The following is a 15653-nucleotide window of genomic DNA, read 5'->3' on the forward strand; positions in this document are numbered from 1 at the left end:
GTGGAGCCGGGTAGGAAGCCCTGCCAACCCCTCCCCCAGCACCAGCAGGGGTCCTAGGCCACCTCCCCCAGCACCCGCAATGCCCCTGGACCACCACCTGCCAGAGCACCCAAGGCCCCTGCCCAAGTTTTAGTCAGGGTGGATATTTTTAGTAAAAGGCATAGACAATTCACAGGCCTGTGAATTTTTGTTTACAGCCTGTGGCCTGTCCATGACTTTTACTAAAAATACCAGTGACTAAAATGTAGCCTTGCTAAAGGGGTTATTTACAGCTCATGTTCTAGGACCACATCATGTGTAGTGTTAGTTGCTTTGTGATAACTAACCAGGGCTGTCTCCAGGGGTTTGGCCGCCCCAAGCAGCCAAAAAAAAAAAAGGCACGATTGCGATCTGCGGCAATTCGGCGGGAGGTCCTTCGCTCCGAGCGGGAGTGAGGGACCCTCCGCCGAATTGCTGCGGAATACGTGAAAGTGCTGCCCCTCTCCGGAGTTGCTGCCCCAAGTACCTGCTTGATAAGCTGGTGCCTGGAGCCGGCCCTGTAACTAACACACTCAGCAGATATTAACTTATGCACCTTGGGGAAATCAGAGTAACAGATGCTCTGCTGCACCCCATTTCTATTTCATTTGCTTGAACTGGCCCTCCCATGGGAGCTTGCTTGAATCATCCTTCAGGGGGAGCTCTGTTGTAATACAGGACTCTGAACCAGTCATCAATGCAGTTTTGTCTATGCTTAAAAAATGGTATGCTCTAGACTTGCAGGCACAGAAAATCACAGTACATGGCTCATACTCCTCCGATGTATGCACAAGCTTGAGAAATCACCTTCTCAGCACTGTTTTCTAGCCTTGGATCTCATGAGGACCTTCTGCAAGTCCAGGGCTCCAGAATAAACTCTGACCCTCTGGGGAATAATTTAGAGGGAAGTGGGAACTCCAGGAGAGCATCTTGTGGAATTTTCCTCCTCCTCTGCTTCTGCCCTCTCTTGACCATTGGTTTTCCTGTGGCATGGTATGATTGGGAAAAGAGTTACCGCTCAGGGTGGAGCTTAGTGAGTAGTTACAGTATAACACAAAGTGCAGAGCAATGGAAACACGTTCTAACAGGAAATCACTTATTTCCTTATACTTTTGAAACAACAATGTTGATGTTGGAGCCTCTTCTGGTTGTCAGAAAAAATGTGAACTCACTGAAAATAGCTTCAGCTTCATCCTTTATTTCACTCTGAAGGGTAACATTTTACAATCACTTTGCACAAGTGTAAATAGCTACACAAGGTGCCAGGCTCTGGAGAATCAAGCCCTAAAAATGTCTAGCTTCTTATTGACAAAATGCAGAGTTCTGAATAGAAAAATTCAACTAAGAAAGAAACTAGTAGGGATTTTCCATCAATACTTCGTTTTGTTTCCAGTGCTCTTAAGACAGAGATTCATAGTTCAGTCACTTGACAACAACTGCTTGGATTCTTAAATCCTGTGGTGCCTTCCAGAAAGTTAGTCCACTGATGGACAAAACTACTTTTGGCAGGAAATTTTGGAAAACCTGATATTTTCTGGTACTGGAGTTGGCTCAGTTTTAGTTTCTCTTCATGATCTTCCTGTGTACTCAGTGGAAGATATAGTCTCATATGGGACAAACACTAAAATTATCCTCTGGGCAGGGGTGGAGCACTTGTTTGTTTTGGTGTACTCTCATTGGGTTTTAGAAACAAGCTTCATGTTTAGTCAAACCTTTCACCAATAATCTAAGCAACTTTTAACTTTTGAACAAAATCAGAAGCAGGAAAAGTTTGCTTAGTGTCTTGTAGCATTTGACTGCAGAGACATATCAATGTTCCCCACCAAAACAACTCAATAGCCTTGTTTACACCAAGCAGTGGTTTTGTTTCCAGATGCTGTTTTGCCATAGTAATATTTCCAGTTATTGTTAATGGCAATTTTTTTGTTATTTCTGCAAACATTTCAGCTTGTTTTGCTACAGACAAGTTATTACTAGGGCTGTTGCGTGATTTAAAAAATACATTAACAAATTTATTTAAAAAATGAGACACACTATGGTTAAAAGATTAATATACATACAGACACGAGCTCAATTCATTGAGGTTCAGATTCACAGCAGAAATGATGAGCTTTGTAGTTGCAAAGAGTTCCTTTAGAATCCAGTTCATAGGTCATAGACCAATGACCAAATCTCAAATTCAGGGCATATCAGCATAACTGGGACCTCAGTCTTACAACTCAAACTACCCTTGATGAAATCTAAGCAGATCTGAGATGACAGAATCAGGACCCAAAGATCTTTTATACAATTTCGTGTCTTTTGAAAAATTGGAATTCCTCAGGGAACAAAAAGTAATTAGGATAACTTTGAAGGAGGGCCATCACTGGTACTTAACTATATGAATTAACATAAAGCCATTTGCTTGTTCCTCCACCATTCATAGTACATTTCAAAGAAAAATGAATACTGAGATATCCCATGTTTACAATTCATTTACATGATAGGATATTCTTTTGACCTCTGAATTATCAGAATACAGCATAGACAGGGACTGTTGATTACATTGTCCACCCTACTCATACATATGTAAATACTCCCAGATCATTATCTCCCAAGTCTTCCGAGGGTTATTCATTTTGCAGGATGTTTAACCCTTTCTAGCCATGTGTCACACTCCCCCAAGAGTTCAGTCACAAATTTAATGAACACATTTTTTAACAAGCATCATCAGCATGGAAACATGTCCTCTGGAATGGTGGCCAAAGCATGAAGGGGCATATGAATGTTTAGCATATCTGGCACAAACACCTTGCAATGCCAGCTACAAAAGTTCCATATGAATGCCTGTTTTCACTTTCAGGTGACATTGTAAATAAGTGAAAAGAACAGGAGTACTTGTGGCACCTTAAAGACTAACAAATTTATTGTAGCTAAAATTGTTCTTTTTGCGGATACAGACTAACACGGCTGCTACTCTGAAACCTGTAAATAAGTGGGCAGCATTATCTCCCATAATCATAAACAAATTTGTTTGTCTTAGTGATTGACTGAACAAGAAGTAGAAATCAATATATTTGAAAATGTAGAAAAACATCCAAAATATTTAATAAATTTCAATTGGCATTCTACTGTTTAACAGTGCGATTAATTTTTTGAGTTAATTGCATGAGTTAACTGTGATCAATCAACAGCCCTAGTTCTCACACTCTCTTTAAAACATATAAAAGAAGGGAATTGCTATGGGCATAAACAGTTCATTATTGATTATGAACTGTTGACAGAGACAGAGAAAAGAGTGATACAAGGGGCCTGATTCCCTTCTTACTTACAGTAATGCCACTCCATTTGCTTCAGTAATGTTACTCCTGATTTACACCAGTCTAAGTGAGAGAATAATTCTTTGTTATTTATAGAATGTTCACCATCATGAGAAATACTGCCAATCCAAAATATTCAAAAATCATCAGATTATTTAACCATGAAAGTTTTAAAAATTACAATTAAAATTGGGAGTTCTGTTTATTTGCTTTTCATTTTCGAGCCTCCAGGGTGCACTTGGGTCAGATTCTCCAGAAGGGTTAGGAACAATTTTTAGAGTCTTTTTTTTTTTTAAATGATAGCTGAGAGTCTCACATAATCAAAAGATTCCAGAAGCTGGAGCTGCTTCTTTGAGCAGGTGTTAGTGTGGATCCCACTCTAGACATACATATGCCTTGTGCATGAGCTCAGTATGTTTTGAATAGCCCTGTCAATTGGGGCTGCACCAGCACAGAACCTGTCTTTGTGCCTCCATTATGAGGGCATAAGCAAGACAGCAGCAACTTTCCGTCCGTTCCCTTTTACAGCCCATGGCAGCAAGCTGCAACAGCAGTGCCTGACCTGCTAGCCCTTAGCATTTCCTATTGTTAATTAACAATTGTTTACCTACATTTAGAGAATCCTATTCAAACCTGTTGATCAATTTGGACCATTAAAAGACAAACAACCAATCCTGGTACAGCACTATTAGGTGCTCTGGGCCACTATCATCCCTCATGGAAGACTAATTGCTCCAGCTTCAGACCCTGTCCATGCTGCAGCAGCCTTATTCTACTCACTGATGGCCACAGTCAATGCTTGGTTTGTCTCAGAGACACACATATTGATTGGTACTCCATCTGCTGCTTGTTCTTCTCCCAGACTCATGAATTGACAAGTTCTTATCTCAAACTCCATCTCTTAGATTAATTGATTACAGTCACTTCCCACCACAAGGAGAAATATGCCCAAGAAGTCATCTTCAGTGAGATCCCCCCACTGCTATGTTGAGGTCTGGCACAGAGAGAAAAAAAAACAAAAACTGACATAAAAGAAGGACTTGAAACTGAAGGCTCTGCCATTGACAACCCTGGTCCTGAGAGTCAGGGACATTTGGAATACAGGTAGTGGTATCTGGAGCCATGTTTTTAAGTGTTTCTCCTAAGGAGAGTTCAAAACACCTCTCCTCGAGAGACAAACCCGCTACCATATCAAGGGCTGGTGGTACAGGCTCAGCAGCAAGGTTGGTGCTGGCAAAGCACTCACCGTGATGCCAGCAATACAAATCCTGATGTGTACACTGATCAGAGTTCATCAGGGTATATACTGGCAGAGGAGTCTGCATCTCCACCAGACTCTCTCAGCACCAAGATCTTTGTCGGCCTAGTGCACGCCATCATCCCACTACCAACATCACATTACGCCCCAGCACGACCCCTCAGGGAGATATACTTTTACTCATCGTCACTGTGGTACATCTTCTCACCAGCATTGAGTATGGAAACAGCTTCCTTAAGATCAGGAAGGGACCCCATGTAAAATACCAGAGGCTCCTCATTTAGAGCCCCATCACAAGCCTGACACACATGACCGTGGGCTAGTCACCCACAAACAGGACAGCCCTACCAGTACAACATGCTCCCCTGGCCCTATTGGGCTTTTTGGGTATCACCTCCCAGGCCTCCAGCAGTCTATCCCCTTTACACCTGTCAAGGAAGCGGAAGAGATCCCGTTCCCCATCAGCATCTCTAGCCAGACCACCCACACTAGTGAGTTGAGCACAAGACAGAGCAGCACATGAAGAAGCAAAAGAAGAGGAGGCTGCTAAGAAACCATCATCCCAAGAGGAGGCTGTGACCCCAGCTCTGGTACCAGCACTGGATGATTTCAAAACATTCCAGGAGCTACTGACTAGAATTGCAAAGAACCTGAATACTGAGACTTCAGTAATTCAAGAAAAATTTCAAAAAACTTTGACATTCTGAGTTCCTCAGCTTCAGCCTGGATAACCCTCCCTATAAATGATAGAAATCTTCACCCTGCAAAAGTGCTATGGCAAACACCTGTCACTATTCTTCCTACAGCCAAGAGTGTCGAGAAGTATCCAGTCCCACAGAAGGGATTTGAGCACTTTTATGATCATCCCAATCCAGCATCCCTGTTTGCACCTGTGGTACAGGAAAATTCTAAATCAGCAGAGAGTGTCCCAAAAAAGAGAGGGGGCCCCACAAAATTAGACCTCTTTGGAAGAAAGGTATATTCTTCTGCCTCCTGGCATTGCAAACTAATAAGCCCACTTTGTTAAGTATAGTTTCCTCACATGGGACAAAGTGTCACCGTTGCTGGATGCAGTCCTGCAAGACACCAGGGAGGAATATAATATAAGGCGGCCATTTGGTGTCCAAAACATTCCTGCAGATGGCCATGGATTCCTTTGTCACAGCTGATAGTTCCATGGCCATGACTGTTACCCACCTCGTGGCTGCAAGTTTTGGGCAACCCTAAAGAAATGCAATGCATTATAGAAGAACTGCCATTTAATGAGATGGAGCTGTTCAGTGAATGAATGGATGATCTTCAAATATGTTAAGGACTGCTATAAAGAGACAGTGATCAATTGTTCTTCATATCCATGGAAGGTAGGACAAGAGGTAATCAGCTGAATCTGCAGCAAAGGAGATTTAGGTTAGTGTATCAGTGTGGCACCCACCTCTCATGAGCACCCCATTTTGGTTGGGTGTGTCTGCAGTCTTTAAACTGTCCCAGCCCTGGTATCAGGCCAGACCCCCAGGGATTTCTGCTTGGAGGCCATGGTTTTACTCTCTCTGGGCCCTTCTGGCCCCAGCTCTCCAAATGGGCCACTATGTAGTTCAGAGCCCTTCTGGGGGTTTAATAGCTGTCCAATTGTAGGGCACTTCCCCAGTGGCCTGCTGGGGGGAGGAGAGGGGAGGGAGGAAACTTGGGCCCATCCACTATTCTGGGTCCCAGCCCAGGGTTCCTAAGAATGATTGCCATGCACCACCATGTCCCTTTAATGAAACTGCTTTCAGTTCCCTGGGCCACTTCCCCATGGCCCCAGCCTTCACCAGTGCTTCACCCTTACCTCAGGACTCTTGTGTTCAGGCCCAGCAGCCAGACAGGAGTTCTCTCTCATTCCCCCCGTCCTTAACAGCACTGAGCTGTCCATGTGCTGCAGTTCCCTTTGGACAGCCAGGAGCACTCCTTAGGCTCCTGCAAGAAGCTACCTATCTCTAGCACTGCAGCTCCTTTTTATATGGCCCTCCTGGGCCCTGATTGGCTGCTTTTCCTGCAGCCACTCTAGGCTGCTTGGAGGACTTAACTCCACTGCTCCTTTCCTGGGATGGGTGTGGCAGGACCCTGAAGCCTCCAACAGGGGTCTCTGGGCCTAGTCTACCCCGTCATGGTTAGATATTACAAAAAAGTTTTCTAAATTATATAGTTAAATACTTCAATAGGGCTTCGAAGGGAGGTTGTGGAATCCCTGTCATAGGAGGCTTCTAAGGACAGGCTAGACAAACATTTATCAGGGATGGTCTAGGTTTACTACCTCAATGTGGGGAAAGGCCTAGATGAATTCTCAAAGTCTCTTCCAGCCCTATGTTTGTATGATTAATTGCATACCTTCAAGAACTCTAGCACCACATAACATTTTCTGGGAAAACACACACACACACACCCCCACCCACCCTGATTACCCTTTTAGGAAAAGTCTAGGTACTCTATTAGGGACCTATCATCAGCCTCATCGGTAACCCATTCTGCACCTGATCTGAGACAGCAGGTTTGATGGGACTGTTGAGAGCAACAGCAGAGCCTTTCCAGAACCAAACACCTCCTTCAGAAGCTGCCTTGCCCCTTTCCACCAGAGTTGGTCTGCCATCACATTTGACAGATGGGTGTTAGATGTAGTCACCCATGGCTACCCTATCCAATTCCTATCATTACCCCCTACCTATGCCTTTCCTCATCCCTCTTCAGGGACCCTTCTCACAGGAGCCACCTGCAAAAATAAGTGGCCTCTTTATTTCATTTAGGAGTCATAGAGAAACTACCTCAGAGTTCAAGGCAAGAGGTTTCTATTCCCAGTATTTCCTTTTCCCCAAAAAGAGAGGGTTCTTTGTCCTATCCTAGATCTGAGGACACTGAACAAATTCATATACCTCCTCAGATTCCAGATGGCAACACTTGCCTCCATCATCCTGTCTTTTCAGGCTCAAGATTAGTTTGTGGCTGTCCACATGCAGGATGCGTACTCTCACACAGCCAGCCGCCTGGCCCACTGAAGTACTGCCAGTTTATGGCAGGGGCCTAATAATTACCAACACAAGGTACTACTGTTCAGTCTCTCCACTACATCAAGGGTCTCGATAAAATGCCTAGCTATGGTGGTAGCTCATCTGAGGAGACAGGGCATTCATGTCTACCCATGTCAGACAACTGACTGATCAAGAGCAGATCCCAACAGATAGGCTGCAGTGACTGAGACTACATCCTCCAGCTGTTTTCTGATTTCAAATAAATAAGTCTCTTGATCCATCCAGAGAACCGATCCAGGGCAGGGTTGCATTGATTATACACTGGCTGGCTAGTTTTAAAATATGCAGTGTTGTAGTAAACATGTTTCCCAGACCTGAAGAACAGTTCTGTGTAAGCTTGTCACTCTCACCAACAGAAATTGGTTCAGTAAAAGATCTCACCCACCTTGTCTCTCTAGTTTTAAAATGTTTTTGTTCTCCTCTGGCTGAAAGAACAACAATCAGCTGCTCTCAATAACAAAAGGAAGTCTTATGCAGAGGGGGGAGGGGGGGAGAGAGGAGACGGACCATTTAGTGTTTTCTCCAACAGCCAAAACCCCAGCACATTAGTTTGTTACTTATGAATTTGAATAGAAGGGCCCACCTGCATACAATCTGCTCTGTTATAACTTCTGATAGGGGATGAAAGGTAAATGAGAGTTATTGTCTTTGTGGCCATAAGATACAAGAAAGGGTGCTTTAATGAGCCATTGATTCATATCTTAAGTATGCTGTGAAGTGCAAGACCAAAGGCAAGTGTGATCAATCAGCTGATACATGCATTAGTGGCTTAACTTTGCTGGCTCTGAAGAGCCTTATTACAAGAGGAATCCTTTGGTATTTTAGAAAAAACAAACAAACAAAAAACCAGTTTTCAATATTAGTTCAGTGTAAGTGTTGGTGTGTGTTTTTCTGATGTGAAAATCAGTTCATAGTAAAGGGCAGGAAAATGGAGTAAAAAAAAAAAAAAGGTGGTGGCTAAACCTTTCCTCTCCTATTTTTATTGCTTTCCTCCTCCCCTCATTTTAAAATTTAATTGTATCAGGCTGTTCTGGCTCTTTAAAGAACATGCCTAGGTCTAGCCACTGTTACACGAATTGTTCAATCCAGAACATCCCCTGCTTAGGCTGACTTCAGTAGCAGGAGTGGCCTACCTTAGTAGCCTTTATTCGCCAGAAGAATTGGGCTTTTTGGATTGTCCACTGTTTTCTGGAAGCAGCAGAGTTTAATATCAGAGGGGTAGCCGTGTTAGTCTGGTTCTGTAAAAGCAGCAAAGAATCCTGTGGCACCTTATAGACTAACAGACGTTTTGCAGCATGAGCTTTCATGGGTGAATACCCACTTCTTTCGTGTGTATTCACCCACGAAAGCAAAGTGGGTATTCACCCACGAAAGCTCATGCTGCAAAACGTCTGTTAGTCTATAAGGTGCCACAGGATTCTTTGCTGCTTTTACAGAGTTTAATAGTAATTCATGTGTCACTTTGAATTCTTGCTTTTTTATTAGCAAACACATTTAGATGGAAACTTCAAACAGCTGCTGATTTAGGTGATTTAATTCTAATTAAAAAGTGAATTCAGAAGCACTGAAGTGTGAGAAAATTGGAGAAGTTTCCAGAGCAAGATAAGAAGATTTAGAAAATCTGAAAACAAATGCAAAAGCCCTGTTGGATTTAGGCTCCAAGAAGATACAAGATCATCTGTGCTACACATTAAAATGTGTGAGAAAAAAAAACAAACAAGAAAAACCCAGCCACCACACACCCCAAGATGAGTTGGAAATGAGATTTTCCACTCATTGTAATTGTATTTCACTATTTCTAGTTGTGGTAGACAACTAGTTACATCTATGTCATTTACTTCACTATTTCTTGTTATATATGAATAACTATGTCTATCACATTGTGACAGGGTGGAACTCACCACTCTGGCACCTCCTGCCAGTTGTCATGGGAATTAGCTCTTCTTGCCAGTGCACCCTCTTCTGGTGGTGCACTGCCACTATAATTTCTGCTCTGGGACCCACATCACTCCCAGGACCACAGTGTTCTCTTCAGTGACACAGCCCCCAGGCTGTGCCACACTCTGTGCTCCCCACTTCTGGGCTGGAGGGGAGGGGGGAAATGTCACAGTTCCTTAGTTCAGCCACTTCCTCAGTGGCAAGAGGGGTGGAAGACCCAGGCCCACCTACTATTCAAGGTCCCATCCCAGGGACCCTGTAAGATGGCCACTGCTTGCAGCACCCCCTCTGCCTTCTCAGTAGATTTCCCTGGACCACTTTCCCATGGCCCCAGAACCCTCTTCGCCCTTGCCTCAGCCTGCAGATCCCTGTAGCCTGCAAAGAGCTACCTTTAGCTCCCTGGGTCTCGGCCTGCAGCACTGCTCTGTCCAGGATGCTCACTGCCTTCAGCCTGCTAGACAGCCAGTCTACCTCCCTCCTCAAGCTCCAAGGAGCAACTGAAGCAGTATTGCTGTGCAGCCCTTCTTATATCGGTCAGCCCAGCTGTGATTGGCTACACCTTGCAACCCCTCTCTGATTGGCTGCCTCCTGCACAGCCTTCCAAGGTCTCTATTAACCACTTAGAGCCCAGTGTGGGGCAGGCACCCCATCATACACATGTCTTATGGGGAAGCTATTATGCAGACATTACTTCCCCCAAAAGACAGTGAAGATTCATGCCTTTCCACAATGACTGATCATAATCATAAACTGTTTAAACCAAGCAAGAATCAGATAATCAGGTCTATTTTGCTGAAGACATCTACAGGAATAAATAACTATTAAGGCATAATTCGCCACTCTGTTCTGGAACACATAGATGAAGATGTACCATCTACTAAATACTGGCCCTGTTACAACCTCACTGCTAGAGCTGGATGGGAAACAGTTTTCCCATCCCATGAGCGTTTGAGATTTTGAAACTTTTTCTTGTCCCAAATTGGGCCCAAAAGACAAACTTTCAAAAAATTTCACCAACTAATACTTCAAAGCAAACAAAAACAATTTAGATTAGGTCAATTAAAACATTTTATTTTGATAATTTCAAAATGTTTCATTTTTATTTCAACCATTTTTCTATTTAACCTTTTAAAATGTAAATGAATTAAAATTTCTAAATATATAGTTGTTTAAAAGCAAAAAATTAACTTTTCATTTAAAAATGTCAAAATGGAATATTTTAACAATTTTGAAACATTTTCTTCAAAAACATTTTTTTTTAAGAATTGAGAGATTTGTCAAAACTGATCCTTTTCCCCCCAACAGTTTTGCTTTTGATAAATCATGATTTTATTTTATTTTTGGTAAAAAATAGGTTAGTTAGAAAATTCCTAACCAGTGCTATTCACTGCCTAAATTATTTTATAGCAACTTTTATAGCACCCAAAAATTAAGTTTAGTTTCCCTGGAGAGAAAACAGTTTAGTCCTTCCCTATCACCTTTCTCCTGCCACTAGAAATTAAAACAAAACAAAACAAACCCTCACCTTTTTTCCCTAGTAAAAATACTGAGCGCTTTTGTAAAACTTTATGCCTTCACAGTACTGTACAAACAGTACCTAATCAATTAAAAAATACCATAACTGGAAGGCTCACAATGCATTGTGCTGGTCAAACCAATGCTTTGAAAAGTATAAATCTCTGAATGGTGAGTAAACCAGATCCATTTGATTTTTAAAATTTTACTTCAGCTCAAGATTCGTATGAGGCTTTATACTGTACGAAAGCTCATGCTAAAATAAATTTGTTAGTCTTTAAGGTGCCACAAGTACTCCTGTTTTTTTTGCGGATACAGACTAACACGGCTGCTACTCTGAAACCTGCTTATAAAGGGTTACTGGCGTGTTATAGTTTATCTAACAATCTGTCAAATAAAGTTGCTCTCTCTGGAAATAAGAGGTTAGACTCTGTATCAAACATACCATGGGGTATGAGTTCATGTTCATGAATTGAAGCTTACCTATAACTCAGTTATTGGTGTGTAAAGTTATTGGTGTGTCTCTTCTCTTCCCCCTCCCCCCATTTTATAGTTAATTTTCAGAGTAAGAAGTAAATTTTCAAAGTAGAACTGTATTTTGGAAAACAGTGTCCCAGGAAAGGACTTAAGGGTCTTGGGAGATAACCAACTAAGCATATGCTCCCAGTGTGATACTTTGGGGAAGGGGGCTAGCACAATCCTTGGATATATAAACAGGGGAATACTGAATAGAAGTAGAGAAGTATACATGACACTGGAGAACAAGAGTTAAAATACTATGTCCAGTTCAGATGGCCACATTTTTTAAAGGATGTTGAAAAACAGAAGATGGTTTTGTGAAGCATTACAAGAATAATTCAAGCTCTGAAAAACTCCTTACAATGGGAGATTGAAGGATCTCAATTGGGTTATGAAACAACTGGATCATGGTTCAGCAGTAATACACAGAGTGTACGTCTACAGAATGAAATTAATTCAAACTTATTTTATTCGAATTTTCGGAAGTGATTTTATACATTCGGTGTTGTGTGTCCCCACTAAAGCGCGTGAATTCGGCGGAGTGTGTCCACAGTACCGAGGCTAGCATCGAATGTCGGAGCAGTGCACTGTGGTAGCTATCCCACAGTTCCCGCAGTCTCTGCCGTCCATTGGAATTGTGGGTTAAGCTCCCAGTGCATGATGGGGCAAAAAAATTGTCACGGGTGTTTCTGGGTGTGTGTCATCAGTCGCTCCTCCCTCCGTGAAAGCTACAGCAGATGCCATTCTGCCAGCAGATGGTGCAGTTTATTTATAAGCTGAGCAAGTGCAGAATGGTGGTAGAATGTGCTTTTGGACGTTTGAAAGCACGCTGGCGCAGTTTACTGACTCGGTTAGATCTCAGCACAACCAATATTCCGATTGTAATTGCTACTTGTGTGCTCCACAATCGCTGTGAGAGTAAGGGGGAGACATTTATGGTGGGGTGGGAGGTTGAGGCAACTCGCCTGGTGGTCAATTTCGCACAGCCAGACAGCAGGGCGATTAGAAGAGCGCAGCAGGGCGCGCTGCGCATCAGAGAAGCTTTGAAAGCCAGTTTCATGACTGGCCAGGGTACGGTGTGACAGTTGTGTTTGTTTTTCTTGAAATTACCCACCCCCTATATATATTAAAGGAAATAAAGTCTAAATTGTTTGTTCTTTATTATTTGTTGCACAACACATTGAGAGAAATCAGAAGGCAGACTGGGGGTGGGGGGTTGGGTTAGGGGGGTGGAGGAGGAGGGAAGGACAAGTCGAGAAACCAAATAAAAAGTTCGCATATGCCAGCTTTCTGCTGCTTGGGTGATCCTCTGGGGTTGAGTGTATGGGTCCCTGTAACCTCCCCCCTCGTGTTCTTGGGCATCTGGGTGAGGAGGCTATGGAACTTGGGGAGGAGGGTGGGCGGTTATACTGGGGCTGCAGCGGAAGTCTGTGGTCTTGCTGCCTTTCCCTCACTAGATCCACCATACAGCGGAGAATGTCAGTTTGCTCCCCCATGAGCTTGACCATAGCATCCTGCCTGCTCTCATTGCACGCGTCCCTCCTCTGTTCATATTCCTGTAATGCTTTACGGGACTCTGCAATTGTTTGCCTCCACACATTCAGCTGGGCCCTATCAGTGCGGGAGGACTGCATGAGCTCGGCGAACATGTTTTCCCGAGTTCGTTTTTTCCACCTTCTAATCTAGACCAGCCTCTGGGACAGAGTAGATAGGGGCCGCGTTGAAACATTTGCACCTGTGGGAGGAGAAAAAGGGAGGGTAGTATTTTAAAATATACATTTCAGAGAACAAAGGGGACACTTTGGTATGAGTAAGCCATCTCACACACAGCAGGGCAACAGAATTCAGCTTGCAGGCAGCCCGTAGGGGTATGCGGGGTTCTGCTTCTTCTACATACATTTCAATGTTTTCAAACTGCTGGGACCCCTTTCCCATAGCAAGCAATGCCTGGTGGCTTTGCCATAAAGGAGGGCCTGTGGGCTCTCTGGGATGATCACTTCACACAACACCCAACAACCCCCCCACCCATCCACCGCATGGCTCTGATGAGGCTCTGAGCAGAGATGAGCCCTTTAAACTATACGCGAACAGCCCAGCGCGGCTGGGTCCCCCCGCCACTGCGTGGCTCCGATCAGGCTCTCACTCACCAGAAGTACCTTCTCCAGGGTCATGATCCAGGAGGCTGCATTGGGAGTGGGGGGAGGCTATGGGCTCCAGCGTTAAGTATAGTTCCTGGCTAGGGGGGGAAATGGATTCCCCACTTGCCACCTGTGCACTGTCCTCCTCCTCCTCCTCTTCGTTCTCCAATGACTCTTCCTCCTCGCTTCATGCCACTCCCCCTTTGCAGGTGTCCACGGACAGTGGTGAGATAGTGGTGGCGTCACCCCCCCATAATTGCATGGAGCTCACAGTAGACGCGGCATGTATGGGGCTGTGACCCAGAGAGCCTGTTTGCCTCCCTGGCTTTTTGGTACACTTGCCTGAGCTCCTTGATTTTTGTACGACACTGCTCTGTGTCCCTGTAGTAGCCGCTTTCCGTCCTGGCCCTGGAGACTTTAGTGTACGTATTTGCGTTCATTTTTTGGGAACATAGTTCTGCCATAACAGACTCGTCTCCCCAACATGCGATGAGATCCAGTACCTCCCGTTCAGACCATGCCGGAGCTCGTCTGCGAATCCGGGACTGCGTGATCTCTTGTGATGGTGGACTGTGCTGACGGTCACCTGTGCTGATGGTGACCTAACAGGAAATTAAATTCAAAAGTTCCCGGGGCTTTTCCTGCCCACCTGGCTAGTGCGTTGGAGTTGAGAGTGTTGTCCAGAGCAGTCACAAGGGAGCATTCTGGGATAGCTCCTGGAGGCCAATAAAGTTGAATTGTGGCCACAATACCTTTAAACCGGGATTGCAATCTCAATTTAAGCGCTACTCCACTTGCTGAGGTGGAGTACAGAAATCGATTTAAAGAGCCCTTTAAATCGAAAAAGCCAGTTTGGTCATGTGGACAGAATCTTTTTTTTTTTCGAATTAACTTGGCTAATTCCAAAATAACAGACTAGTGTAGACCAGGCCAGAGAGAAGATATCTGATACTAGAGAGAAGTCCTTAATCTAGCAGACAAAGGCTTAACAAGATCCCATGGCTGGAAGATGATGCTAGAAAAATTCAAACTTAAACTAAGTGACACATTTTTAGCATTGAGAGTTAGTTACTATTGTTTGCCATGTGCCATGAGTTAAAATCCTAGTGTAGAGAAGGCAAATTGTGGTTTTAACACGTTAAACTGGCTGAGGAAAGCCCTAGGCTTTTATAGATAGATACAACCTCTGCTGAACTGCTCTCCAATTAATTATTATTGTTCTTTGTTTATATTACAGGAGTGCCCAGAGGTATCAGCCAGGATCAGGGCCCCATTGTTCTGTACAAACAGAAAGTAAAATTCCCAGACAAGCAAAGTATACAGATTGTGATTTAGCACCATGGGATCATTGCCAAAGCAAAGTAGTCAGAGGCTGAGAAGCTTCTCACATCATTGAATGAATTATTTATACTGGTATTTAGTCATGCTAGTCATGCAAGTCTAAAAGGCCAGACAGAATTGTGATCCAGAATGCCTTAATGCCAGCTGGCACAGGGGTTAACCAAAGAAAGTTATGTGAGGTCTTAAATGAAAGCTATAGGTTTGTTGTCAGAAGGGGGTCAAGGTGCAATGAAGTTTGCAAACCCCCCGCACTATGCCATTTTAGAATGCTGATATCCCCCTATCTCCGCTCATGGGGAGTAGGAACGTTTTGTTCACCAGTCTGACTGTCACTAAACATTTCACTGTGTGATGCAGCTGTATACACTAACAATTCTAAATCTCCTAAAATGAATATAAACGTGCTGGGCTCTTTAGGTTTGTTACCCACCCTACAAAACTCAGCCACACTGTTATCCCACACAATTGGAAAGCTCCCATCCTCTCTGACAGTTACAGCCACTCCATTCAAGTAGTCAGATCCCAGCAGCCAGCTTCCAAGAGAGCCTAGGCAGGGCAACTTATGTCA

The 15653-nt window shown here is 43.8% G+C and overlaps 1 long non-coding RNA gene across 2 annotated transcripts; it reads right to left on the reverse strand.

Moving 5' to 3' along the window:
* Positions 1-885: 885 nt before the first annotated feature.
* LOC123373894 lies at positions 886-10042 on the reverse strand. Of its 2 annotated transcripts, none has more exons than XR_006580932.1 (3): positions 9962-10042; positions 3330-3380; positions 886-1001 (listed from the first exon to the last, which is right to left on the reverse strand). It is a non-coding gene; the product is annotated as an uncharacterized LOC123373894 (long non-coding RNA). The 2 variants fall into 2 exon arrangements; XR_006580930.1 differs by having other exon boundaries at positions 9536-10032.
* Positions 10043-15653: the final 5611 nt, after the last annotated feature.

The sequence above is a fragment of the Mauremys mutica genome, chromosome 1, assembly GCF_020497125.1.
Source record: "Mauremys mutica isolate MM-2020 ecotype Southern chromosome 1, ASM2049712v1, whole genome shotgun sequence".
Classification (NCBI taxonomy): Eukaryota; Metazoa; Chordata; order Testudines; family Geoemydidae; genus Mauremys; species Mauremys mutica.